Raw genomic sequence first — 22,376 nt, 5'->3', positions numbered from 1 at the left:
AAGGAAGGAAGGAGGGAAAGAAGGAAAGAAGGAAAGGGAAAGGAAAAAAAAGAAAGAGAGGGGGAAGAAAGAAAGAAAGAAAGAGAAAAAAAGAAAGGAAAGGAAAGGAAAGGAAAGGAAAGGAAAGGAAAGGAAAGGAAAGGAAAGGAAAGAAGAGGGAAAGTAATTGAATTTGGAATGTCAAAAACTCATTCTTGGTTGGTGTTTCAAGCAAGGAGAACCACACCTTAGACAAACTGAATTGTTTTTATATACGGGTAGTTCATACATTTTGTTCCTAAATTCCTACCTCAATAAATACTTTGAGAAGTTTTATATGAAGTTTCCAGGAAGGACTCTGCCCTAGATTGCCCAAGGGATGAGTTTCATAAGTAGAAGAGGGAACCCTCTCTATTACCAACCACACCCTTTGTCCCATCTCTACTGAATGACTTGATTTTCCCTCAACACAGCCCCATCATTTGCTCTATACCTTCCCACAGGCTCTTCCCCCTGCCTGAAATGTCCTTAGGGACAGGCACTATGTCTCATGTGTCTTTATAACCCCACCCTAACACCCTGCCTGACACATAGGAGATACTCAATAAAATCCCTAGAATAAATGGCTTGCTCATTGTTAACTTGTTTGTAATCTGTCTCCTCTGCATCTCCTGCCTTCTCCCCCTGCCTCCACCCTGACACAACTAGAATGTAAGCTCTGAGCAGTGACCTTGGCTGCTTCATTATGACCGAGTCCTCAGAGCCCAGATCAGAGTCTGACATATTATGGGTGTTTGGTACATATATGTTGAATCAGTCAGGGCATGAAGAATTCCTACAACCTCACCCAGCAAGATTCAGATTGGGTTCCCAATGCCAGGTCCCAGGGTAAGCTTGCATTGCTCATGACCCATGCAGGCAGCCCTGTGGATATTTCTATCACAGCACCTGTGACACTTTTTTTTTTTTTTTTGTCAGTCTGAAAACAACTGGAGAGCAAAGACTGGGTCTTTTTTCCTGTATCCCCTAAATAGCACATAAGGAATATTCAATAAATGTTTATGGAAAGAATAAGCGAATGAATTAATGGATAGGATATTTAAGACTGCAGCTCAGATTTTGGGGATTAGGATTTTGTTGCTCTCTACCAGTGGCTGAAATGATGAGGCCACAAGAATGCAGGGCACTGTGAGCAAGGACCTAGACCCAGAGACCCAGGGATTCTGGATCCAGACTCAGAGACCCAGGGACCCTGGATCCACTGGATCCAGAGCCAGAGACCCAGGGAGTTCCTGAACTTTAAATTTGGGAAGGAGGATATGAGAATGCTTGTCTCCTCTCTGTTATTGGCAGAGTTGGAATATAAAGCAGGGCAATAATGTGCCCTGAAGCGATATCCTTACAAAAAAACGGAGCCCTTTCTTTTCATTTTGTCTAGCACACACCAACAACTAAAATTTATTACAGTGTAAGGAAATATGGAAATGCCTTGACCCCACCTGCCCTGACCATGTCACTAGGGCTGATCTAACCCAGTATCCACATTAGTATCCTGGAAGGTTCTCCCTAGTCGGAGGCCAGCATGTTGCCTGACAACAGCTCCGCAGAAATGATGCCCATATAAGCTTCAGGCTTGTTCAGCCCTCGGCCGGTTCCCATATGGATAAAAATTCCTTCCAAAGACCTGGTGTACAACAAACAGTAGGGGAGGTGGTGTGGGTATGGGAAAAAAAAGCTTGCTGCACTTAATCTTAAGTGACACTAAATAGGAACAGTGCAAAATATTCCCTGTCATGCTCCCAGAGCCAGGAGAGCAATGAATGCCTCTACAATTCTGATGCCAGTTCTCATGTGTTTTTTGTTGTTGTTTTTTGTTTTTTTGTTTTTTTCTTTTCCATACAGGCAATTCTGTGACACCAGTTGGGTGTCTGCAATTTAACTCAATTCTGACACTATGTACCTGGAGACAACATCAGATCTCAGATTAAGGGTTCAGTCTTACAAGAATGCTCCCACCCCAGTTCAGACACCCGTCATAAGACCAGGTTGTCACCTGTGCTTCTGACAGACAGACAGACTATAAATCTGAGGTTCTGAATCCTTGGGGTCAATTAATTTGCTAGAATGGCACATAGAACTCAAAGAAACATTTTACTGACTAGATTACTGGTTTCTTATAAAAGGATATAACTCAGGAATAGCCAGATGGAAAAGATTTGTAGGGTGAGATATGGGGACAGGGTATAGAGCTTCTATGCTGTCTCCAGATACACTCCTGTCCATGAATCTCCACCAACCTGGAAGCTCTCCCAACCCCCTTGTTTTGGGTTCTTATGGCAGCATTACTTAGCCATGACTGATTGACCAGGGAGATTGAACTCAATCTCCAGCCACTCCCCCCTTCCCAGAGGTTGGGTTAGGGATGAGGGAACTGAAAATTCCAACCTTTTAATCACTCATTTGTCCCACCCACCCTCCACCTTTCTTTCCAAAACCCACCTCATTAACATAATAAAAGGCACCTTTATTGTTCTCATCCCCTGGGAAATTCCAAGGATTTTAGGAGATCTGTACCAGGAATGGAGATGAAAACCAAATATATATTTCATTTCTTTTTCCTTTTTTTAAAATAATCCAATGGTATCTTTATACACACTAGAAGAGATACCAAGATGCATACACACAGAGAAAAGGCCATATGAGTGATGACGTTTTGGGGTGATGGGGGTTCGTGGGGCCTGGAGCCAATGACCAAGAAAGAATTCTTGAAGTTGTCTTTGGTGCAAAAAGGTGATTTTATTATAGCATGGGGACAGGACCCATGAGCAGGAAGAGCTGCAGTGGGGTCGTGACCTGTTCCTCAGGTTGGGAGGGGTTCAGGGATAGAGTAAGTCTCTAAGGAATTTTGGAAGCAAGATTTCCAGGACCTTGAGAAGGTAGATATTGCTAGGGAAACACCATTTATTACCATTTAATAAAACCTTAGTCATGAGACCCTTAAGATGGATATTGGGGGCCATTAGCTTGGAGTATGATTGCCAGCATATATCTTGGGGCAGTTGAGATAAAGGAAGTAGATTTATAGGATTCTCAAATTGGGATAATGTTAAGCTAAGGTTCTCTTTTGCCCCTAGCAAAGTGTCATCATTGAAGCAGCTGAGCTCCTGGAGGGAGATCATTCTGCCAGTTACAAGGACTTGTCAGTGGGCTATAGGCAGTAAGGGAATTTAATTTTTCATTTGCTTTGGTTTCCCACATTACCGTGGCAAGCACTCAAACCCCTTTCCTTGTTCTTGGGTAGCCAGGAGTGTCCAAGGAATATCACACATATTCCGCCTGGGGGGAAGGGGAGAGGTGCCAGCCTGTATTTTACCCTCAGCTTGCCCCACACTCCCTCAGCATGAGGACACAGCAATTGAGTACCCATCTGCAAGCCAGGAAGAGAAGGCTCAAGAAAATCCCAACCTGGGGTGACCAGTGGCTCAGTTAGAAGAGCATGTGACTCTTGATCTCGGGATTATGAGTTTGAGCCCCTTGTTGGGTGTGGAGATTACTTTAAAAAATAAATAAATAAAACTTAAAAAAAGAGAAAGAATCCCAATTAGCCAATACCTCAATCCTAGACTTTCAACCTCCAAAAACGTGACAAAATAAATTTATGTTGTCCGAACCCAAATGTATATTTCTTATTACAAATCACACTATTGCACTCCTTCACCTCACTCCCACCCCAGCCTTACTTCACAGACACAGGATCTTCTTCTTAGTTTGAGTCTGTGTATGGAATGAATTTAGCTTTCTTACTTTTACCTTAAGGCTGGGTTCTGCATGGTATCCCTCCATAGGAACATAAATCAATTGACAAAAAACCCCAAAACTAATGGATAGTTTTACAGGAAATTACCTTGAGAGGTACCAAAAAGAGAATCATTCTACACATCACCAAACTTCCTAAAAATCCTCTTTTTTCATCTATCTCTCCAAAGTTTCAGAAAGTGTCTTCTCCCAACCATATTTCTTCTATAAAATGTCTCTTAAACAATATCTTTTTACCCATCCTTCTCTACTCCCAGTACTTCTTGGCATTTTCTAATACCCTAATAATGTAGTATTACAAGATTCTTCTGCATTAAAATTGAAAGCATTTACTGAACATATTGTGGGTGTCCAGATTGAATGGGGATTGGTGGCCTTGAGTGGTGAAAGAATTTGCCCAAGGCAGAACAAAGGAGATAGGTTATTGAATACACTGCAAGGGAGCAGCAGGCTGGACAGCAAAGAAGAGATTGTCTGCCTGGAGGCAGTAGTGAGGGGCTATAGTTATAGGGTAGAGAAGAGAGTATGGGAATGTATGGAATTTTCCGTCTTTTAGTAATCTTAGGAACTATTCCTGGTTGTAACTAGTCAGTTAGGGCCTATAGCTATTTTGAGGTAGGTCATTTAATGAGCCTGTTTGTGTTAGCTGGATGGTCACTGTGGGCCCTATTGCCTTGCTCAGGTTTCCACTTCTCAAGCCTGTTGCCTAAAAGCCAACATATCAGAATCTGTTACAAATGCCATCTCTATTACTCCTCACTTAAACGTCTGAGTTGACAGAGGAGGAAGGTATCTTGCTTGGGAATGGAGAGATTGAGTTAAGCACCCAGCTTCTCTCTTCCCCTGGATGCTGCCTTAGCATTTAGCTCTTAAATTCCGTACCATCTCTTTTAGGCAGGTGCTTCCTGGACTCCTGTTTTGTCAGTCTCTTGCCCTGCTCAGTGTTTAACCTTTCAACTACCTTCAGTCCTGAGTGAAGCTACCATCTTTGGTTGCTGCTATTCATGTCTCTGAGAAATGGCTTCTCATGGACCCTGCCTGTGGTAAGTTCCAATTCTTCTCCAATGTACCTGGGTCCTCTAACCCTAAAAATCCTAGTGGTCTAAGAGGGTGTTGTCCATGAAGAAAAATGATATCTTTATGTTTTAAAAGGACCCTCTGGCTGTCAATTAGATTAGAGGTGAACAAGAGTTGAGAGATATTGAAGAGGACCAGGTGAGAGACAATAGTTGCACTAGGATGATGGGTAACAGAGAGGACTAGATGCAGAGGACGAGGAAAAGAGAGGGGACATAAGCAACTAGCAGAATGGTGTTGAATCTTAAATGTGAAAGAAGACTAAGAATTGAGTTTTAAACATTGGAATTTGCAGCATGATTTTTCTCAGGTGTTAGAAATAAACCCATTGACCCAATCAAAGGAAGGATGCTGAGACTCGGAACATAGTGAAGGGAGGTTTTAATCAACGTTCTTGCATGAGTGGGTGTCTGATGGACAGGAACACTTGGGGCAGTTATAGCAGACAATTTATCTCCTAGCATGCAAGTCCCTCCCCTGGTTCCTCATTGGCTGAGTACTACAGAGGTTACAGCCTTACCCAGAAGTTGCCTATGCCCATGTAAGGCAAAAAGTAACCTTATTGGAACAGGAAAATGTACATTCCCTGAAGTGCCACAGAGACTATCAGTTCCTCCTCCCTTTGTTCTTTGGCGCATGCTCATTGCAAAGCCCCCCAAAATAAGCCTGCAAAATGGAAAGGGGAAGAAGAACCAGGAAGTGAAGTGTCTAAGGGTTTGAAACTCTATTGTTGGTGTGGTGGTGGTGGTGGGGTGTTCATACATATTTCCAATAAGTTGTAAACCTATTATTAATTAGAACAGCTTTTATTTGGTATTTCTGAAAATGAATCATCTCTCTTACCTTTCACACCAGGAATTGCCCCTATCTTCAATTTCCTGTAACACAGGTGAGTACCATGAGAGTACCCATTTGTAACTTTACCCTACCTCTTGTCCACAGTCTCTTGGATCAGTGGTGGGAAAATAACCTGAGATGAACCAAGAAGCAACTTGGAACCAAGAGAGAGATGTGATAATTTCTCTCCAAATTGCTGAAACCAAGGACATGTGGATTTGGCATTTGTTGGTAGTCTAGAACAGGGATGGACAAACTGCAGCCCAAGGGCCACCACTTGTTTTATAAATAAAATTTTATTAGAATACAGCCATGGCCATTCATTTGCATATTGTCTATGACTGCTTTTGTGCTACAACGGTAGATTTGAGTATTTGTGACAGGTACCACATGGCCCAGAAGTCTACTTGAGCCTCTAAGAAAAAGCTTGCCAACCATTGGTCTAGAATTTCCATTTGGTCTGAAGAGCTAAAGCCAAAAAAAGGCAGCTAGAGAGAAAAATGAAGTAGCTGCACAGGAGGAATGAAGAGGAATAATTGAAGAGAATCCTGACAACATCCTAAGCCAGGTTCCAAAGGCCTAACCACATTCCTGTTCTCAAGTTCAGTTGAGACATCTCAGTTGAGTTATACTACATTCCTGTTATTATTTAAAGTAATTTGAGTTAGGATAATTATAGCTGCAACTAAAGGATACCATTATTTAATTTACCCACTTATTTGTCTCTCACTCATTCATTCTAAAATTTTATAAAGGGCTTATTCTGTGTCAGGCATGATGCTGGTGAAGAGCACAACTATGACCTTGCCCTTGTAAAGCTTATATTCTAATATAATGAGTTAGGCTTCAAGTGCCTGTGAGACATACAAGTAAAGATATCACAATGGCATTTGGAGCTCAGAAGTGAGGCCTGGATTGATAACTATAAATTTGGGAGTCATTGCTATATAGAGGGAAGTAAGGGTGGGGAACTAGAAGACGCTGTTTGGGAAGAAACCATCAAGTGAGAATTGAAGTATGCCCTTTACCAGTCCCTGAATAACCCCAATATTTAGGGATTGAGTAGAGGGGGAAAAAAACTGGAGAAGGAGCCCAAATAGGAGAGACCATACAGGAGGGGAAAACTAGTAGAGTATTGTTAAAAAGAAACAGCACGTTCAAAATGGAGTCACTTATGTTAGGCCCCACCAAGACTTACTACCTAACCTAATTGCAGTTTCAACCTCTCCCAGGAGTGGAATTTTAAACCAACCAGTTTCGAATGTCCCCAGACTGGTTGGAATGACCCCAGTGAGAAGTCGCCTGCATGATAAGACCCCCTGCTCTTTTCCCTAAGGGAAGGTGACCTGGCCTTTTTTTTTTTTTTCTTTTGGTAATAATTTCCTTGTCCTACCTCTTTAGGCCTATAAAAGCCTTCCATTTTATGCAACTCCTCAGAGCATGCCTTCTATTTGTTAGAGGGAATGCTGCCAGATTCATGAATTGTTGAATAATAAAGCCAATTATATCTTTATGTTTTCTCAGTTGAATTTTTGTTCTTTAACAATATTATATCACAGAGGCCAAGGACTTAGTGGTATCTTTGTTAAATGCTGTTGAGAAGAGAAGACTGAAAAGAGATCATTGCATTTAGCTACATAGAGGTCACTCAATACCATGCAAGAACAATTTTGATATAGGTGTATCAGGATTCATTTCATTGTAAGTAACTGAAAATTTGACTCAGTAAATATTTATTAACTTACGTAACAGTTTTTAAGTAGGGGTATTTGGAAATATGGGGAGGTATTTTTTTGAGTTATCTCAGTTCTAGGGTGTTGCTCCTGGCATTCAGTGCCCCCTTGAGAAATGCTGTTGATTTCATTCAGTAGGAGCTTCCGCTGTGCCAGTCCTTTGAGGACTATGCTATTATACATATTCAAGTCCAGGAATTCTCCTGGTGGCCTTTTGTAAGAAGTAGCTGAATGGGGCAGATGTTGTGGTGTGTTCTGCTGACATTTCCTTGGGAAAAATTGGCAGCTCTTCTTGCCCTCCCCCGAGGCTGGTCCTACACACAGGTTTGGGGTACAGTCTCACAATACGTAGCCAGTACATACTGGGTGTGGCATGCACTTGCTTGGTAGGTAGGCCCAAGAGGGCTTTTCTGTTAGTATATCTTAGAAAGATCTTTGCAGCATTTCTCTGAGAGAAAAGGATGAAGTTTATCTGATCTGATGGGCACCTATAGTATCTTTATATTCATTTGAAGAGACCCTAGGATCATATCATAGATTATTCATAGATATCCATAGATTATCTTTATCATAGATTAGCCAAAACATCAGGAGCAATAAAATTTATGCAATTTCTTTTCATACATCGAACATGGAACTTAGGGACTTTTTTTCTATTTGTTTTCACACTGTATGATGCCATCCTTAGAGAACATGTCACAAAAAGTCAACATGTCACACCAAGCATTCTCACTGCGAAAGACCATATTATCCAGTTTTCTTTAAAGTCAATGAAGGAAAGCAATGGTTGAAATTTCAGCATAAGAGAAGTTTGACTACCTAAAACTCTCAGATGGAAAAAGGTGCCATGTCTATATATACTGCGGTTTGCTGCAAAGACCATTCAAAACGTTGCTGTGATTCTGTGTGTGATTTCTGGAGGAGAAGTAGATTGATTGCTCTTGCTCAAGAGAAACCTCCTGGTAGCTCTGGGGCTCAGAGAATTGACTTGTTCTTAATAGTAAAACTCCAGTTCATTGAGAGGGTCTACCATGTTTGTCTTTTTCTGGGGGAAAAAAATCCTTTATTTTACATTCCTGCTTTTTATCTTTGGCTTGGCACATCCCTAAAGTGTGAAATTCCCTTGTGTGTTAAGAGCAATGATTTAATACCAATTTATAAATGTGTGGGTAATTAAATACATTTAGACATGTAAACACATCTTTTATTGACTTTCCCCTTACAACTAATAAAATCTCCAAGAGAAATACTTTTCAAGTAACATGGGTCTGAGACTACTTTTGCCTGAAAGCATTGGGGAGATATATCACCTATGAATGAAGGCTGGCTCTTCAATGTGTTTTTGGTTTCTTCTGGTTTATATGAAGAAAAAGAATGGGCACTTGAATTATGAACCTGATACAAGCTTTTTATGTATTTTATGTTTATACTCATATGACATCTTTTCTCTAATAAGTGAAAAAAATATTGACTCCATGCAACAACAACAAAATAACAGCACAAAACCAAGGCAAAAAATAAATGTCTAGTTACAGAGATAGGCAATTCCAGGAAGCAAGTAACAACCTTATTCCTTCCAAAATAATTCTGTTCACCCATTAAATAAATGTTTGCTTAGTGTAATGTGTACTTAGTCTACAATGTACCAACCCCTGGGCTTTATGACAGGAATAATAAGACAGCCTCTGCCCTCATGAAGCTCACTGCATGTGCAGTGCATTTTTCTGATTTCTGTTGTGCAAAGGGGCTAAATTGAAGGCTCTTCCTGAAGCCAACATTAAACCTTTCATGTACAGATCATAAAACTCCATAGAATCCATCAGCCAGCCAGCAATAAACTGATGAGGCAATGCTAAGTAAATTCTTTATTGTCCACAGGCATGGGAGAGTGAGACAAATAAAACTCTTATCCAGGAGTCAATAAACTCTTAGATGCTGTGACTCACGCAATTTGTCTGAAAAGTCCCAAATATGGGAACCTACCCAAGGGATCATTCAGTCACACCTCACAGTTGTGGATTACTTCCCAGGGTATAAAGTACTTTCACATGTGTAGGCATTACCATTACCCATATTTTACAGGTGAGGAAACTGTGATACTCAATGATTAAATGACTTATCCAGGTTACCAAATTAGCAAGGGGTCAATGGTTGAGTAAGGTAGACTTATTTGCCTTCAATCTTATGTCCTGTAACTCCCTAGAGAACATAGGGTTCCTCTCTTAAATTTAATGGGCTCTCTGGGGAGTACCATGATTTGGGAACCAGCTTCAGTCAAGACCACAAAAGTTTGGATAGAGGTGATTGTCCTCTAGAGGATTATCCTCTAGAGGTGGTTGGATAGATGGTGACTGGGATCCCAGGGATAGGATGCATCCCTAACAAGGCTGGAGAGATTGCCATCGCCTCAGGTCAGGAAATGGAGCTGTGTGTCCCATATCTTGGGGATTTGCATTCAGGAATGGAGGAGACTGGATGCTCTGTATAGCTGCTGTAGAAGAGCATGGAATTCCTGTGGTTATTACCCGAAATCAGTAATGCGGGAAGCCCACATCATGGAGTCACTACTACCAGCTGACCCTGGAAATTCTGAAATGAAGCCTTTTCTCAGTAGTAGGATTTGTTGCCTTGGGAAGCAAAGGTCTGAGTCTCAGGAGCTCATAGGCAGACAGTAATTCCAAGCCATTTAGGAATTCTATAATAGGAGCCACTTGACTAATCAAAGAGAGTGAGCAAATCCTATATAGTTTGTAGATACTCCTTTGAGAAATAACTGCCTGATTTATCTATGTCAGGAGCCTACTGAAGTCTGGCTAGGGCTTCCCATCCCCCTGGCTTGGAATTAACTTTAATTTAGGATGAGATGTGCCAACTGGCTGTTACATCTTGTGATCCCCAAATTAATAATTTATTATGGGATCCACTAGACTTGTGGAAATGAGTGTAATTATATTGTTCAGTTCTAAAATTTCTATTTGGTTCTTCTTTGTATCTTTTTTTTCTTTTTTCTTTTGCTGAGACTATTTTCAACCATTTTAGATGTGTTTGTAATTGGTGAAGCATTTAGAAATCCTTCAGTTAAGTCTAACATCTCTGTCATCTGTATATTGGCATCTGTCGATTGTCTTTTTGCGTTCAGTTGGAAATATTACTGGTTCTTGGAATTGTGAGTGATTTTCAGTTGAAGCCTGGACATTTGAGGTACTATGTATGAGACTATGGATCTTATTTAAACCTGTTTTATTTTATTTTATTTTTTATTTTTTTAAATTTACATCCAAATTAGTTAGCATATGGTGCAACAATGATTTCAGGAGTAGATTCTTTAGTTCCCCTTACCCATTTAGCCCATACCTCCTCCCACAACCCTCAGTTTGTTCTCTATATTTATGAGTCTCTTCTGTTTTGTCCCCCTCCCTGTTTTTATATTATTTTTGTTTCCCTTCCCTTATGTTCATCTGTTTTGTCTCTTAAAGTCCTCATATGAGTGAAGTCATATGATTTTTGTCTTTCTCTAATTTCACTTAGCATAATACCCTCCAGTTCCACCCATACAGTTGCAAATGGCAAGATTTCATTCTTTTTGATTGCCAAGTAATACTCCATTGTATATATATATATATATACCACATCTTCTTTATCCATTCATCCATCGATGGACATTTGGGCTCTTTCCATACTTTGGCTATTGTTGATAGAGCTGCTATAAACATTGGGGTGCATGTGTCCCTTCGAAACAGCATACCTGTATCCCGTGGATAAATGCCTAGCAATGCAATTGCTGGGTCATAGGGTAGTTCTATTTTTTAGTTTTTTAAGGAACCTCCATACTGTTTTGCAGAGTGGCTGCACCAGCTTGCATTCTCACCAATAAAACTGTTTTAACTGGCTTCCTCTGACATTGCTCCAAAAGGCAAAGGGAGAAGTGTCATGTTATTACCACTAGGTGGGGATGGAAGTTCAGGCTGCCCACTTGATGTCCACTGACACTGAGTGAGGTAGGCGTCCTCATTACTGCCTCATTACTGCTGTGCAGAAATGGGATGTCGGTTCCAGAGAAGGCCTCCACTGACATCTCCCTGATATCATCCACTCCCTGGAAGAGTGCCTGTCTGCTGTTCCCCTGATATTGATGGGGGGAGGCAGGGAAGCCTCATTACCACTGGGTGGTGGTTAAAGTCCTGATTCTCTACTAGATCTCCTCTGATCACCTTTTTTGGAGAAAAAGTGCTCATTACTGCAGATGATGGAGTCCAGGCTCCTCACTTGGTTCCCAGTGACACTGTTGTGGGGACAGAAATTTATTAGCCCCATTAGAATGAAATTCCCAGCTTGCCCTCTGACACCACAACATGAAGAGAAAGTGGGGCACCTTGTTACAGCTTGGCAAGGGTGGAGGTCTATGCTAGGATTCACACTGCTGGCAGAGGTGGGGCTACAGTAGAGTGGTAATTGTATAAACATTGTCTTTCTTACTGGACTGTCCCTTTCCTGGTCTTAAAGTTTAACAGAACAGGCTTTTATTGAGAACTTTTTGGGGGGGGGGGGCTCAGGTAGGGATGTCTGGATGCATAGGTGTTTCCAGTTTGCCTGCTTCTTCAGCTTCAAGTTGGGGATACAGTAAGCAAAAACCAAACCAAAACCAAACCAAAAATAATCCCAAGAAACTCACTGCCATGTTATTCTTCAGGTCCTGAGCCAGTCTGATTGATATGTGTATACCAAGGTTTTTAGTTGTACTTGGAGGGAAACAGGGAAAAGTGTATCTATTAAATCTTACCTGAGGAAAAGTCCTCCATTTCCTTGCTTTTGAAGGGAAATGTTTTTTCACACTAATATCATTTCCCAAAGGTAGTTTTTAGCTTATTTTCTCACTTAATATTATATTGGTAGGACCCATGCACATGACATATAGCTGCATTCAAAGTTCAGATGGTTTCCAGTGACAGACTTGTGGTCAATGTTCTGCACTATCAGTGAAAGGCTGTTAGGCCCAGTTAACCAGCCACCTTGCTCAGCCCTCACACCCATCTAGAGATGATCCACAACTACACAGCACATTCCCCGTTGGTGGTATTTGTGTAGTCACTCATTCCCCTTCTATTCTCAAAGGTGGAGATCCAGGGAAAGTTAGGTGCCAACAGTGTTAAATAAAGATTGAAGTAAGCCATGAATGTGGTCATGGAGATGTTTAGAAATCACTGTGAATGGGTTGGGGTTTCCCAGGAAGGCTAGAGAAACGTCCTAATTCCTTACAAGAAAAGCCACCAAAAGTTCATGAATGGTGTTTTACTGGGAAATTATGCTAAGTTTCGCTGACTTTATAACATGGATTCCTAGAAAAAATCAGGGACATTCTGTTTTGAAATGTTCTGTTTAAACAATATGTATATAGGGGCACCTGGCTGGCTCAGTCAGCTACGCATCCAACTCTTTTTTTTTTTTTTAATGTTTATTTATTTTTCAGACAGAGACAGGGAGTGTGAGCGGGGAGGGGCAGATAGAGGGGCATCCAACTCTTGATATTGGCTCAGGTCATGAGACCCAACCCTGGTAGGGCTAACAGCTTGGAGCCTGCTTGGGATTCTCTCTCTCTCTCTCTCTCTCTCTCTGTCTGTCTGTCTCTCTCTCTCTCAAAATAAATAAACTTAAAAAAATATGTATATATGGTTTTATTTTTTTATTTTTTGTTATATGAAATTCATTGTCAAATTAGTTTCCATACAACACCCAGTGCTCATCCCAAAAGATGCCCTCTTCAATGCCCATCACCTACCCTCCCCTGCCTCCCACCCCCCATCAACCCTCAGTTTGTTCTCAGTTTTTAAGAGTCTCTTATGCTTTGGCTCTCTCTCCCACTCTAACCTCTTTTTTTTCTTTCCCCTCCCCCATGGGTTTCTGTTAAGTTTCTCAGGATCCACATAAGAGTGAAAACATATGGTATCTGTCTTTCTCTGTATGGCTTATTTCACTTAGCATAACACTCTCCAGTTCCATCCACGTTGCTACAAAGGGCCATATTTCATTCTTTCTCATTGCCATGTAGTACTCCATTGTGTATATAAACCACAATTTCTTTATTCATTCATCAGTTGATGGACATTTAGGCTTTTTCCACAATTTGGCTATTGTTGAGAGTGCTGCTATAAACATTGGGGTACAAGTGCCCCTATGCATCAGCACTCCTGTATCCCTTGGGTAAATTCCTAGCAGTGCTATTGCTGGGTCATAAAGTAGATCTATTTTTAATTTTTTGAGGAACCTCCACACTGTTTTCCAGAGTGGCTGCACCAGTTTGCATTCCCACCAACAGTGCAAGAGGGTGCCCGTTTCTCCACATCCTCTCCAGCATCTATAGTCTCCTGATTTGTTCATTTTAGCCACTCTGACTGGCGTGAGGTGATACATGAGTGTGGTTTTGATTTGTATTTCCCTGATGAGGAGCGACGTTGAGCATCTTTTCATGTGCCTGTTGGCCATCTGGATGTCTTCCTTAGAGAAGTGTCTATTCATGTTTTCTGCCCATTTCTTCCTGGATTATTTGTTTTTTGGGTGTGGAGTTTGGTGAGCTCTTTATAGATTTTGGATACTAGCTCTTTGTCCTATAAGTCATTTGCAAATATCTTTTCCCATTCCGTTGGTTGCCTTTTGGTTTTGTTGATTGTTTCCTTTGCTGTGCAGAAGCTTTTTATTTTCATGAGGTCCCAATACTTCATTTTTGCTTTTAATTCCCTTGCCTTTGGGGATGTGTCAAGTAAGAAATTGCTACGGCTGAGGTCAGAGAGGTCTTTGTCTGCTTTCTCCTCTAGTGTTTTGATGGTTTCCTGTCTCACATTCAAGTCCTTTATCCATTTTGAGTTTATTTTTGTGAATGGTCTAAGAAAGTGGTCTAGTTTCATTCTTCTGCATGTTGGTGTCCAATTCTCCCAGCACCATTTGTTAAAGAGACTGTCTTTTTTCCATTGGATATTCTTTCCTGCTTTGTCAAAGATGAGTTGGCCATACATTTGTGGGTGTAGTTCTGGGGTTTCTATTCTATTCCATTGGTCTATGTGTCTGTTTTTGTGCCAATATCATGCTGTCTTGATGATTACAGCTTTGTAGTAGAGGCTAAATTCTGGGATTGTGATGCCTCCCACTTTGGTCTTCTTCTTCAAAATTACTTTGGCTATTCGGGACCTTTTGTGGTTCCATATGAATTTTAGGATTGCTTGTTCTAGTTTTGAGAAGAATGCTGGTGCAATTTTGATTGGGATTGCATTGAATGTGTAGATAGCTTTGGGTAGTATTGACATTTTGACAATATTTATTCTTCCAATCCATGAGCATGGAATGTTTTTCCATTTCTTTATATCTTCTTCAATTACCTTCGTAAGCTTTCTATAGTTTTCAGCATACAGATCTTTTACATCTTTGGTTAGATTTATTACTAGGTATTTTATGCTTCTTGGTGCAATTGTGAATGGGATCAGTTTCTTTATTTGTCTTTCTGTTGCTTCATTATTAGTGTATAAGAATGCAACTGATTTCTGTACATTGATTTTTGTATCCTGCAACTTTGCTGAATTCATGTATCAGTTCTAGCAGACTTTTGGTGGAGTCTATCGGATTTTCCATGTATAATATCATGTCATCTGCAAAAGGTGAAAGCTTGACTTCATCTTTGCCAGTTTTGATGCCTTTGATTTCCTTTTGTCGTCTGATTGCTGATGCTAGCACTTCCAACACTATGTTAAACAACAGCGGTGAGAGTGGGCATCCCTGTCGTGTTCCTGATCTCAGGGAAAAACTCTCAGTTTTTCCTCATTGAGGATGATGTTAACTGTGGGCTTTTCATAAATGGCTTTTATGATGTTTAAGTGTGTTCCTTCCACCCCGACCTTCTCGAGGGTTTTTATTAAGAAAGGATGGTGAATTTTGTCAAATGCTTTTTCTGCATCGATTGACAGGATCATATGGTTCTTATCTTTTCTTTTATTAATGTGATGTATCACGTTGATTGATTTGCAAATGTTGAACCAGCCCTGCATCCCAGGAATGAATCCTACTTGATCATGGTGAATAATTCTTTTTATAAGCTGTTGAATTGAATTCGATTTGCTAGTATCTTATTGAGAATTTTTGCATGCATATTCATCAGGGATATTGGCCTGCAGTTCTTTTTTACTGGGTCTCTGTCTGGTTTGGGAATCAAAGTAATACTGGCTTCATAGAATGAGTCTGGAAGTTTTCCTTCCCTTCCTATTTTTTGGAATAGCTTGAGAAGGATAGGTATTATCTCTGCTTTAAACGTCTGGTAGAATTCCCCAGGGAATCCATCTGACCCTGGACTCCTATTTGTTGGGAGATTTTGATAACTGATTCAATTTCTTCACTGGTTATGGGTCTGTTCAAGCTTTCTATTTCCTCATGTTTGAGTTTTGGAAGTGGGTGGGTGTTTAGGAATTCGTCCATTTCTTCCAGGTTGTCCAGTTTGTTGGCATATAATTTTTCATAGTATTCCCTGATAATTGTTTGTATTTCTGAGGGATTGGTTGTAATAATTCCATTTTCATTCATGATTTTATCTATTTGGGTCATCTCCCTTTTCTTTTTGAGAAGCATGGCTAGAGGTTTATCACTTTTGTTTATTTTTTCAAAAAACCAACTCTTGGTTTTGTTGACCTGCTCTACAGTGTTTTTAGATTCTATATTGTTTATTTCTGCTCTGATCTTTATTATTTCTCTTCTTCTGCTGGGTTTGGGGTGTCTTTGCTGCTCTGCTTCTATTTCCTTTAGGTGTGCTGTTAGATTTTGTATTTGGGATTTTTCTTGTTTCTGGAGATAGGCCTGGATTGCAATGTATTTTCCTCTTAGGACTGCCTTCACTGCATCCCAAAGCGTTTGGATTGTTGTATTTTCATTTTCGTTTGTTTCCATATATTTTTATATTTCTTCTCTAATTGCCTGGTTGACCCATTCATTCTTTAGTAGGGTGTTCTTTAACTGCCATGCTTTTGAAGGTTTTCCAGACTTTTTCCTGTGGTTGATTTCAAGCTTCATAGCATTGTGGTCTGAAAGTATGCATGGTATGATCTCAATTCTTGTATACTTATGAAGGGCTGTTTTGTGACCCAGTTTGTGATCTATCTTGGAGAATGTTTCATGTGCACTTGAGAAGAAAGTATATTCTGTTGCTTTGGGATGCAGAGTTCTAAATATATCTGTCAAGTCCATCTGATCCAATATATCATTCAGGGCCCTTGTTTCTTTATTGATCTTGTGTCTAGACGATCTATCCATTGCTGTGAGTGGGGTGTTAAAGTCCCCTGCAATTACCACATTCTTATCAATAAGGTTGCTTGTGTTTGTGAGTAATTGTTTTATATATTTGGGGGCTCCTGTATTCGGCACATAGACATTTATAATTGTTAGTTCTTCTTGATGGATAGACCCTGTGATAATTATATAATGCCCTTCTTCATCTCTTGTTACAGCCTTTAATTTAAAGTCTAGTTTGTCTGATAGAAGTGTGGTTACTCCAGCTTTCTTTTGACTTCCAGTAGCATGATAAATAGTTCTCCATCCCCTCACTTTCAATCTGAAGGTGTCCTCAGGTCTAAAATGAGTCTCTTGTAGACAGCAAATAGATGAGTCTTGTTTTTTATCCATTCTGATACCCTATGTCTTTTGGTTGGCACATTTAATCCATTTACATTCAGTGTTATTATTGAAAGATATGGGTTTAGAGTCATTGTGATGTCTGTAGGTCATGCTTGTAGCAATGTCTCTGGTACTTTGTCTCACAGGATCCCCCTTAGGATCTCTTGTAGGGCTGGTTTAGTGGTGACGAATTCCTTCAGTGTTTGTTTGCTTGAGAAGACCTTTATCTCTCCTTCTATTCTAAATGACAGACTTGCTGGATAAAGGATTCTCGGCTGCATATTTTTTCTGTTCATCACATTGAAGATTTCCTGCCATTCCTTTCTGGCCTGCCAAGTTTCAGTAGATAGATCGGTCACAAGTCTTATAGGTCTCCCTTTATATGTTAGAGCACGTTTATCTCTAGCTGCTTTCAGAATTTTCTCTTTATCCTTGTATTTTGCCAGTTTCACTATGATATGTCGTGCAGAAGATTGATTCAAGTTACGTCTGAAGGGAGTTCTCTGTGCCTCTTGGATTTCAATGCCTTTTTCCTTCCCCAGATCCGGGAAGTTCTCAGCTATTATTTCTTCAAGTACACCTTCAGCACCTTTCCCTCTCTCTTCCTCCTCTGGAATACCAATTATATGTAGCTTATTTCTCTTTAGTGCATCACTTACTTCTCTAATTTTCCCCTCATACCCCTGGATTGTTTTATCTATCTTTTTCTCAGCTTCTTCTTTTTCCATAATTTTATCTTCTAGTTCACCTATTCTCTCCTCTGCCTCTTCAATCCGAGTTGTGGTCGTCTCCATTTTATTTTGCAGTTCATTAATAGCATTTTTGAGCTCCTCCTGGCTGTTCCTTACTCCCTTGATCTCTGTAGCAATAGATTCTCTGCTGCCCTTTATACTGTTTTCAAGCCCAGGGATTAATATTATGACTATTATTCTAAATTCACTTTGGTTATATTGTTTAAATCGTTTTTGATCAATTCATTAGCTGTTGTTATTTCCTGGAGGTTTTTTTTTGAGGGGAATTCTTCTGTTTCGTCATTTTGGATAGTCCCTGGAGTTGTGCGGAACTGCGGGGCACTTCCCCTGTGCTGTCTTGAGCAACTTGCGCTGGTGGGCGGGGCCACAGTGAGACCTGATGTCTGCCCCCAGCCCACCACTGGGGCCACAGTCAGACTGGTGTGTACCTTCTCTTCCACTCTCCTAGGGTTGGGATTCACTGTGGGGTGGGGTGGCCATCTGGGCTACTTGCACACTGCCAGGCTTGTGGTGCTGGGGATCTGGCATATCAGCTGGGGTGGATCGGCAAGGTGCACAGGGGCGGGAGGGCTAGGCTCAGCTCGCTTTTCCTTCAGAGGTCCGCTTCAGGAGGGGCCTTGCATCACCTGGAGGGAGTCAGACCCGCCGGAGGGATGGATCTGCAGAAGCACAGCGTTGAGTGTTCGCGTGGTGCAAGCAAGTTCCCTGGCAGGAACTGGTTCCCTTTGGGATTTTGGCTGGGGGATGGGCGGGGGAGATGGCGCTGGTGAGCGCCTTTGCTCCCCGCCAAGCTGTGCTCTGTTGTCGGGGCTCAACAACTCTCCCTCCCGTTGTCGTCCAGCCCTCCCGCTCTCTGAGCAGAGCTGTTAACTTATAACCTTCCAGATGTTAAGTCCTGCTTGCTGTCCAAACACACTCCATCTGGCCCCTCTGCTTTTGCAAGCCAGACTCAGGGGCTCTGCCTTGCTGGTGGGCTCCCTCCCGCCAGTCCGTGTAGCATGCACGGCCTCTCTGCCCTTCCTACCCTCCTCCGTGGACCTCTCATCTACGCTTGGCTCCAGAGAATCCATTCTGCTAGTCTTCTGGTGATTTTCTGGGTTATTTAGGCAGGTGTGGGTGGAATCTAAGTGATCCACAGGAAGCGGTAAGCCCAGCGTCCTCCTACGCCGCCATCTTCCCAGAAGCCTCTCCCTATATGGTTTTAAATGTACAAAAAAGCTAGGTAACCTTAGTATTGGCTTATAAGTCATGAAATGTAACCTGTCCCTTACATACTAAAGATCATTTTAAAGTTCCTGGTTATGAGCATATTACTACTTCTTTAAACATTGATTCCCTGTATCAGAACTCCCCAGGCATATTCTACAGCTTCTGACACTCATCATAGTTTATATTCCTCCTAGAATTTAGACATTAAATATCTTTTTAAAAATTTTTTTTAACATTTTTTTTTTGAGAGACAGAACATGAGTGGGGAAGGGGCACAGAGAGAGAGAGAGAGAGAGAGAGAGAAAGAATCCAAAGCAGGCTCTGGGCTCTGAGCTATCAGCACAGAGCCTGATACGGGGCTCAAACTCCAGAACCATGAGATCATGACCTGAGCCAAAGTTGGACGCTCAACCAACTGAGCCACCCAGGCACCCCTAGACATTAAATATCTAATTAACACCTTTTTGCTTCTAAGTCTAAAGTCTAAATGCTCTTGTAGCTCTACTATCAAGAAGTAAATTGGTGTAGCGGTTACAAGTCAGACAGAACTGGGATCTTTGCTCAGCAGCTTCCACCATATTAAATTGGGCAAATTTCTGAGTCTCTTTCCTCATCTGTAAAATGGGAATAAAAAAGTACCTATTTTATAGGGTTGTTGTGGGGATTTCTTGAGGGAAAATATTGTAAAATGTCAGCACAATATTAGCACAATTACCTTATCACAATGCCTGGAATATAAATGTTAGTTGGGTTAAAAAAAAAAAGAATCTAATCATAAATTTTGCAAAGATCTGATTGGCTTTATTTAACAATTCATGAATCAGGCAGCTTCCAATCTAGCAGAGAGAAAGGAGCTCCAGAGAGCTGTACCAGGTGAGAGATTTTTATGGACCAAAGTGAGCAGAAACAAGGAAGTTATATGGAGCATTTGCTGTCTGGTTAAAGCAGGTTATCCCTTATATGGGACAAAGGGAAGTTTAGAGTCAGGTCAGGTAAATTGTTCCAAGGAGGCAAGCACTGCTTGGTTGACCATGGCCTTCCTTTTTTGGCTAAGCCAAGCATAGAAATTTAGTTAAGTTTTGGTTTGCTAACATTGGGTTTAGCATGAAGGATTCCATCTTGGACCTAATGTAGGTACTTTAACAGTTGTTAAGTATAAATGCTTTGTTGGAAAGGTTAAATGGTATGTAAATAATAAAATAAATATTCTATTTCTTTGGAGCAGTGGTTTTCAGTGGCTGCTCATTAGAATCACCTGGGGAGCATTAAAAACATCTGGATGCCTATGCCACATTCTAGGCCAATGATATCAGTCTCTCTGGGGGTGAGCCCAGGCATCAGTACCATTTGAGATTCCCCAGCTGTGGTAGGCAGAATAATGGCCTCCCAAAGAAGTTCACATCCTAAACCCTGGAACCTATGACCTGTTTTCTGCATGAGTGTTACCCAGCAGAAGGGAATTGAGGTAGCAGATGGAATTAAGTTTGCTAATCAACAGACCTTAAAACAGGTAGACTATATAGGATTATCCAGGTGGGCCCAATGTTAGCAAAAAGGCCCTTAAGTGTGGAAGAGAGAGGCAGAAGAAGCAGTGTCAGAGCAATGTGGTGTGAGGCTCCACCAGCCACTGATGCTTTATGAAGATGGAGGAAGGGGCCACAAGCCAACGAATGAGTTGGCCTCAAGAACATGGAAAAGGCAAGGAAATGGATTCATTATAGGACCTCCGGAAGGACAGTAGCCTTGTTGACATTTTGATTTTAGCTCAGTGAGTCCCATTTCTAACTTCTGACCTCCAGAACTGTAAGGTAATAAACTTGTTGTTGTTTTAGGCAATCAGGATTGCGGTAGTTGTTACAGCAGCAACAGAAACTGATACATGCAGCCAAGGTTAAGAGCCACAGCTGCAGTTTCTGTTGTCTCTCGGCCGTCCATTGTCAAAATCTTTTCTCAAATCTTTCTAGGTGTGGCTTTGCCCAAGAGGAAGCGACTTGTCTCACTTGTTTCCAGTTCTTTGTTTGTTTGGTTGTTTCTAAATTTTTTTAATTGAGACCTAATTTACATATAACATGTGCAAACTTAGGGTGTATCTGTTGATTTGATAGGTTTATTTATTGCAATATGATTACCACCATAGTTTTAGGTAAAACCTCTGTGATGTCACACACTTACCATTTCTTTTTTGTGGAGAGAACAGTTAAGATCTAGTCTCTTAGTAATTTTGAAGTATATAATACAGCATCAGTGACTATGATTGCTATGCTGTGCATTAGATCTTCAGAATTTATTTATCTTGTAGTTGCAGATTGTGCCCTTTAACAACATCCCCCAAATTCCCCCAGTCCCAAGCCCCTGGTAATCACCATTCTATTCTCTGTTTCTATGAGTTTGGCTATTTTATTTTATTTTATTTTATTTTATTTTATTTATTTGTTTATTTATTTTATTTATTTTGTAGGCTTCCTGCCCAGCACAGAGCCCAACGCAAGGCTTGCACTCACAACCTTGAGATCTCAAAACTTGAGCTAAGCTCAAGAGTCAGATGCTTAACTGACTGAGCCACCCAGGCACCCAATCTTTGACTTTTTTTAGATTCCACATGTAAGTGATATCATACAATGTTTGTCTTTGTCTGGCTTATCTCAGTAAGCGTAAAGCCCTCAAAATCATTCATTGGCCCAAATGACAAAATTTCCTTCTTTCTAATGGCTAAATATATGTGTGTGTGTGTGTGTGTGTGTGTGTGTGTGTGTGTGTGTGAGTGTGTGTGAATCACATCTTCTTTATCCACTAATCTATTGACAGAACTTTCCATATCTTGGCTATTGTGAATAATGATGCAATAAGCATGGGAGTGCATATATCTTTTGACATCCTGCTTTTATTCCTTTTGGTATATACCCAGAAGTGGAACTGGTGGATCACATAGTAGTTCTTTTTTTTTTTTAATGTTTGTTTATTTATTTATTTATTTTTGAGAGAGACAGAGCACAGGGGAGGAGCAGAGAGAGAGGGAGACAGAGAATCTGAAGCAGGTTCCTTACTGTCAGAGTAGAGCTAGACATGGGGCTTGAGCTCAAGAACTGTGAGATCATGACCTGAGCCGAAGTTGGACCTTTAACTGACTGAGCCATTCAGGCTCCCCTGATTTTTATATCCTGCAACTTTATGGAATTTATTGCATAGTTCCAACAGTTTTTTGGTTGACTTCAGGATTTTTTTTTAAATAAGAGAGGGTATCATCTATAAATGATAATAATTTTACTCCTTTCTTTTTGAATGTATATCTTTCATTTCTTTATCTTGCTCTAGGTAGGATTTCCAGTACAAA

This window comes from Acinonyx jubatus, chromosome A3, assembly GCF_027475565.1.
Source record: "Acinonyx jubatus isolate Ajub_Pintada_27869175 chromosome A3, VMU_Ajub_asm_v1.0, whole genome shotgun sequence".
Taxonomy (NCBI): domain Eukaryota; kingdom Metazoa; phylum Chordata; class Mammalia; order Carnivora; family Felidae; genus Acinonyx; species Acinonyx jubatus.
This window is presented reverse-complemented; position numbering follows the sequence as displayed.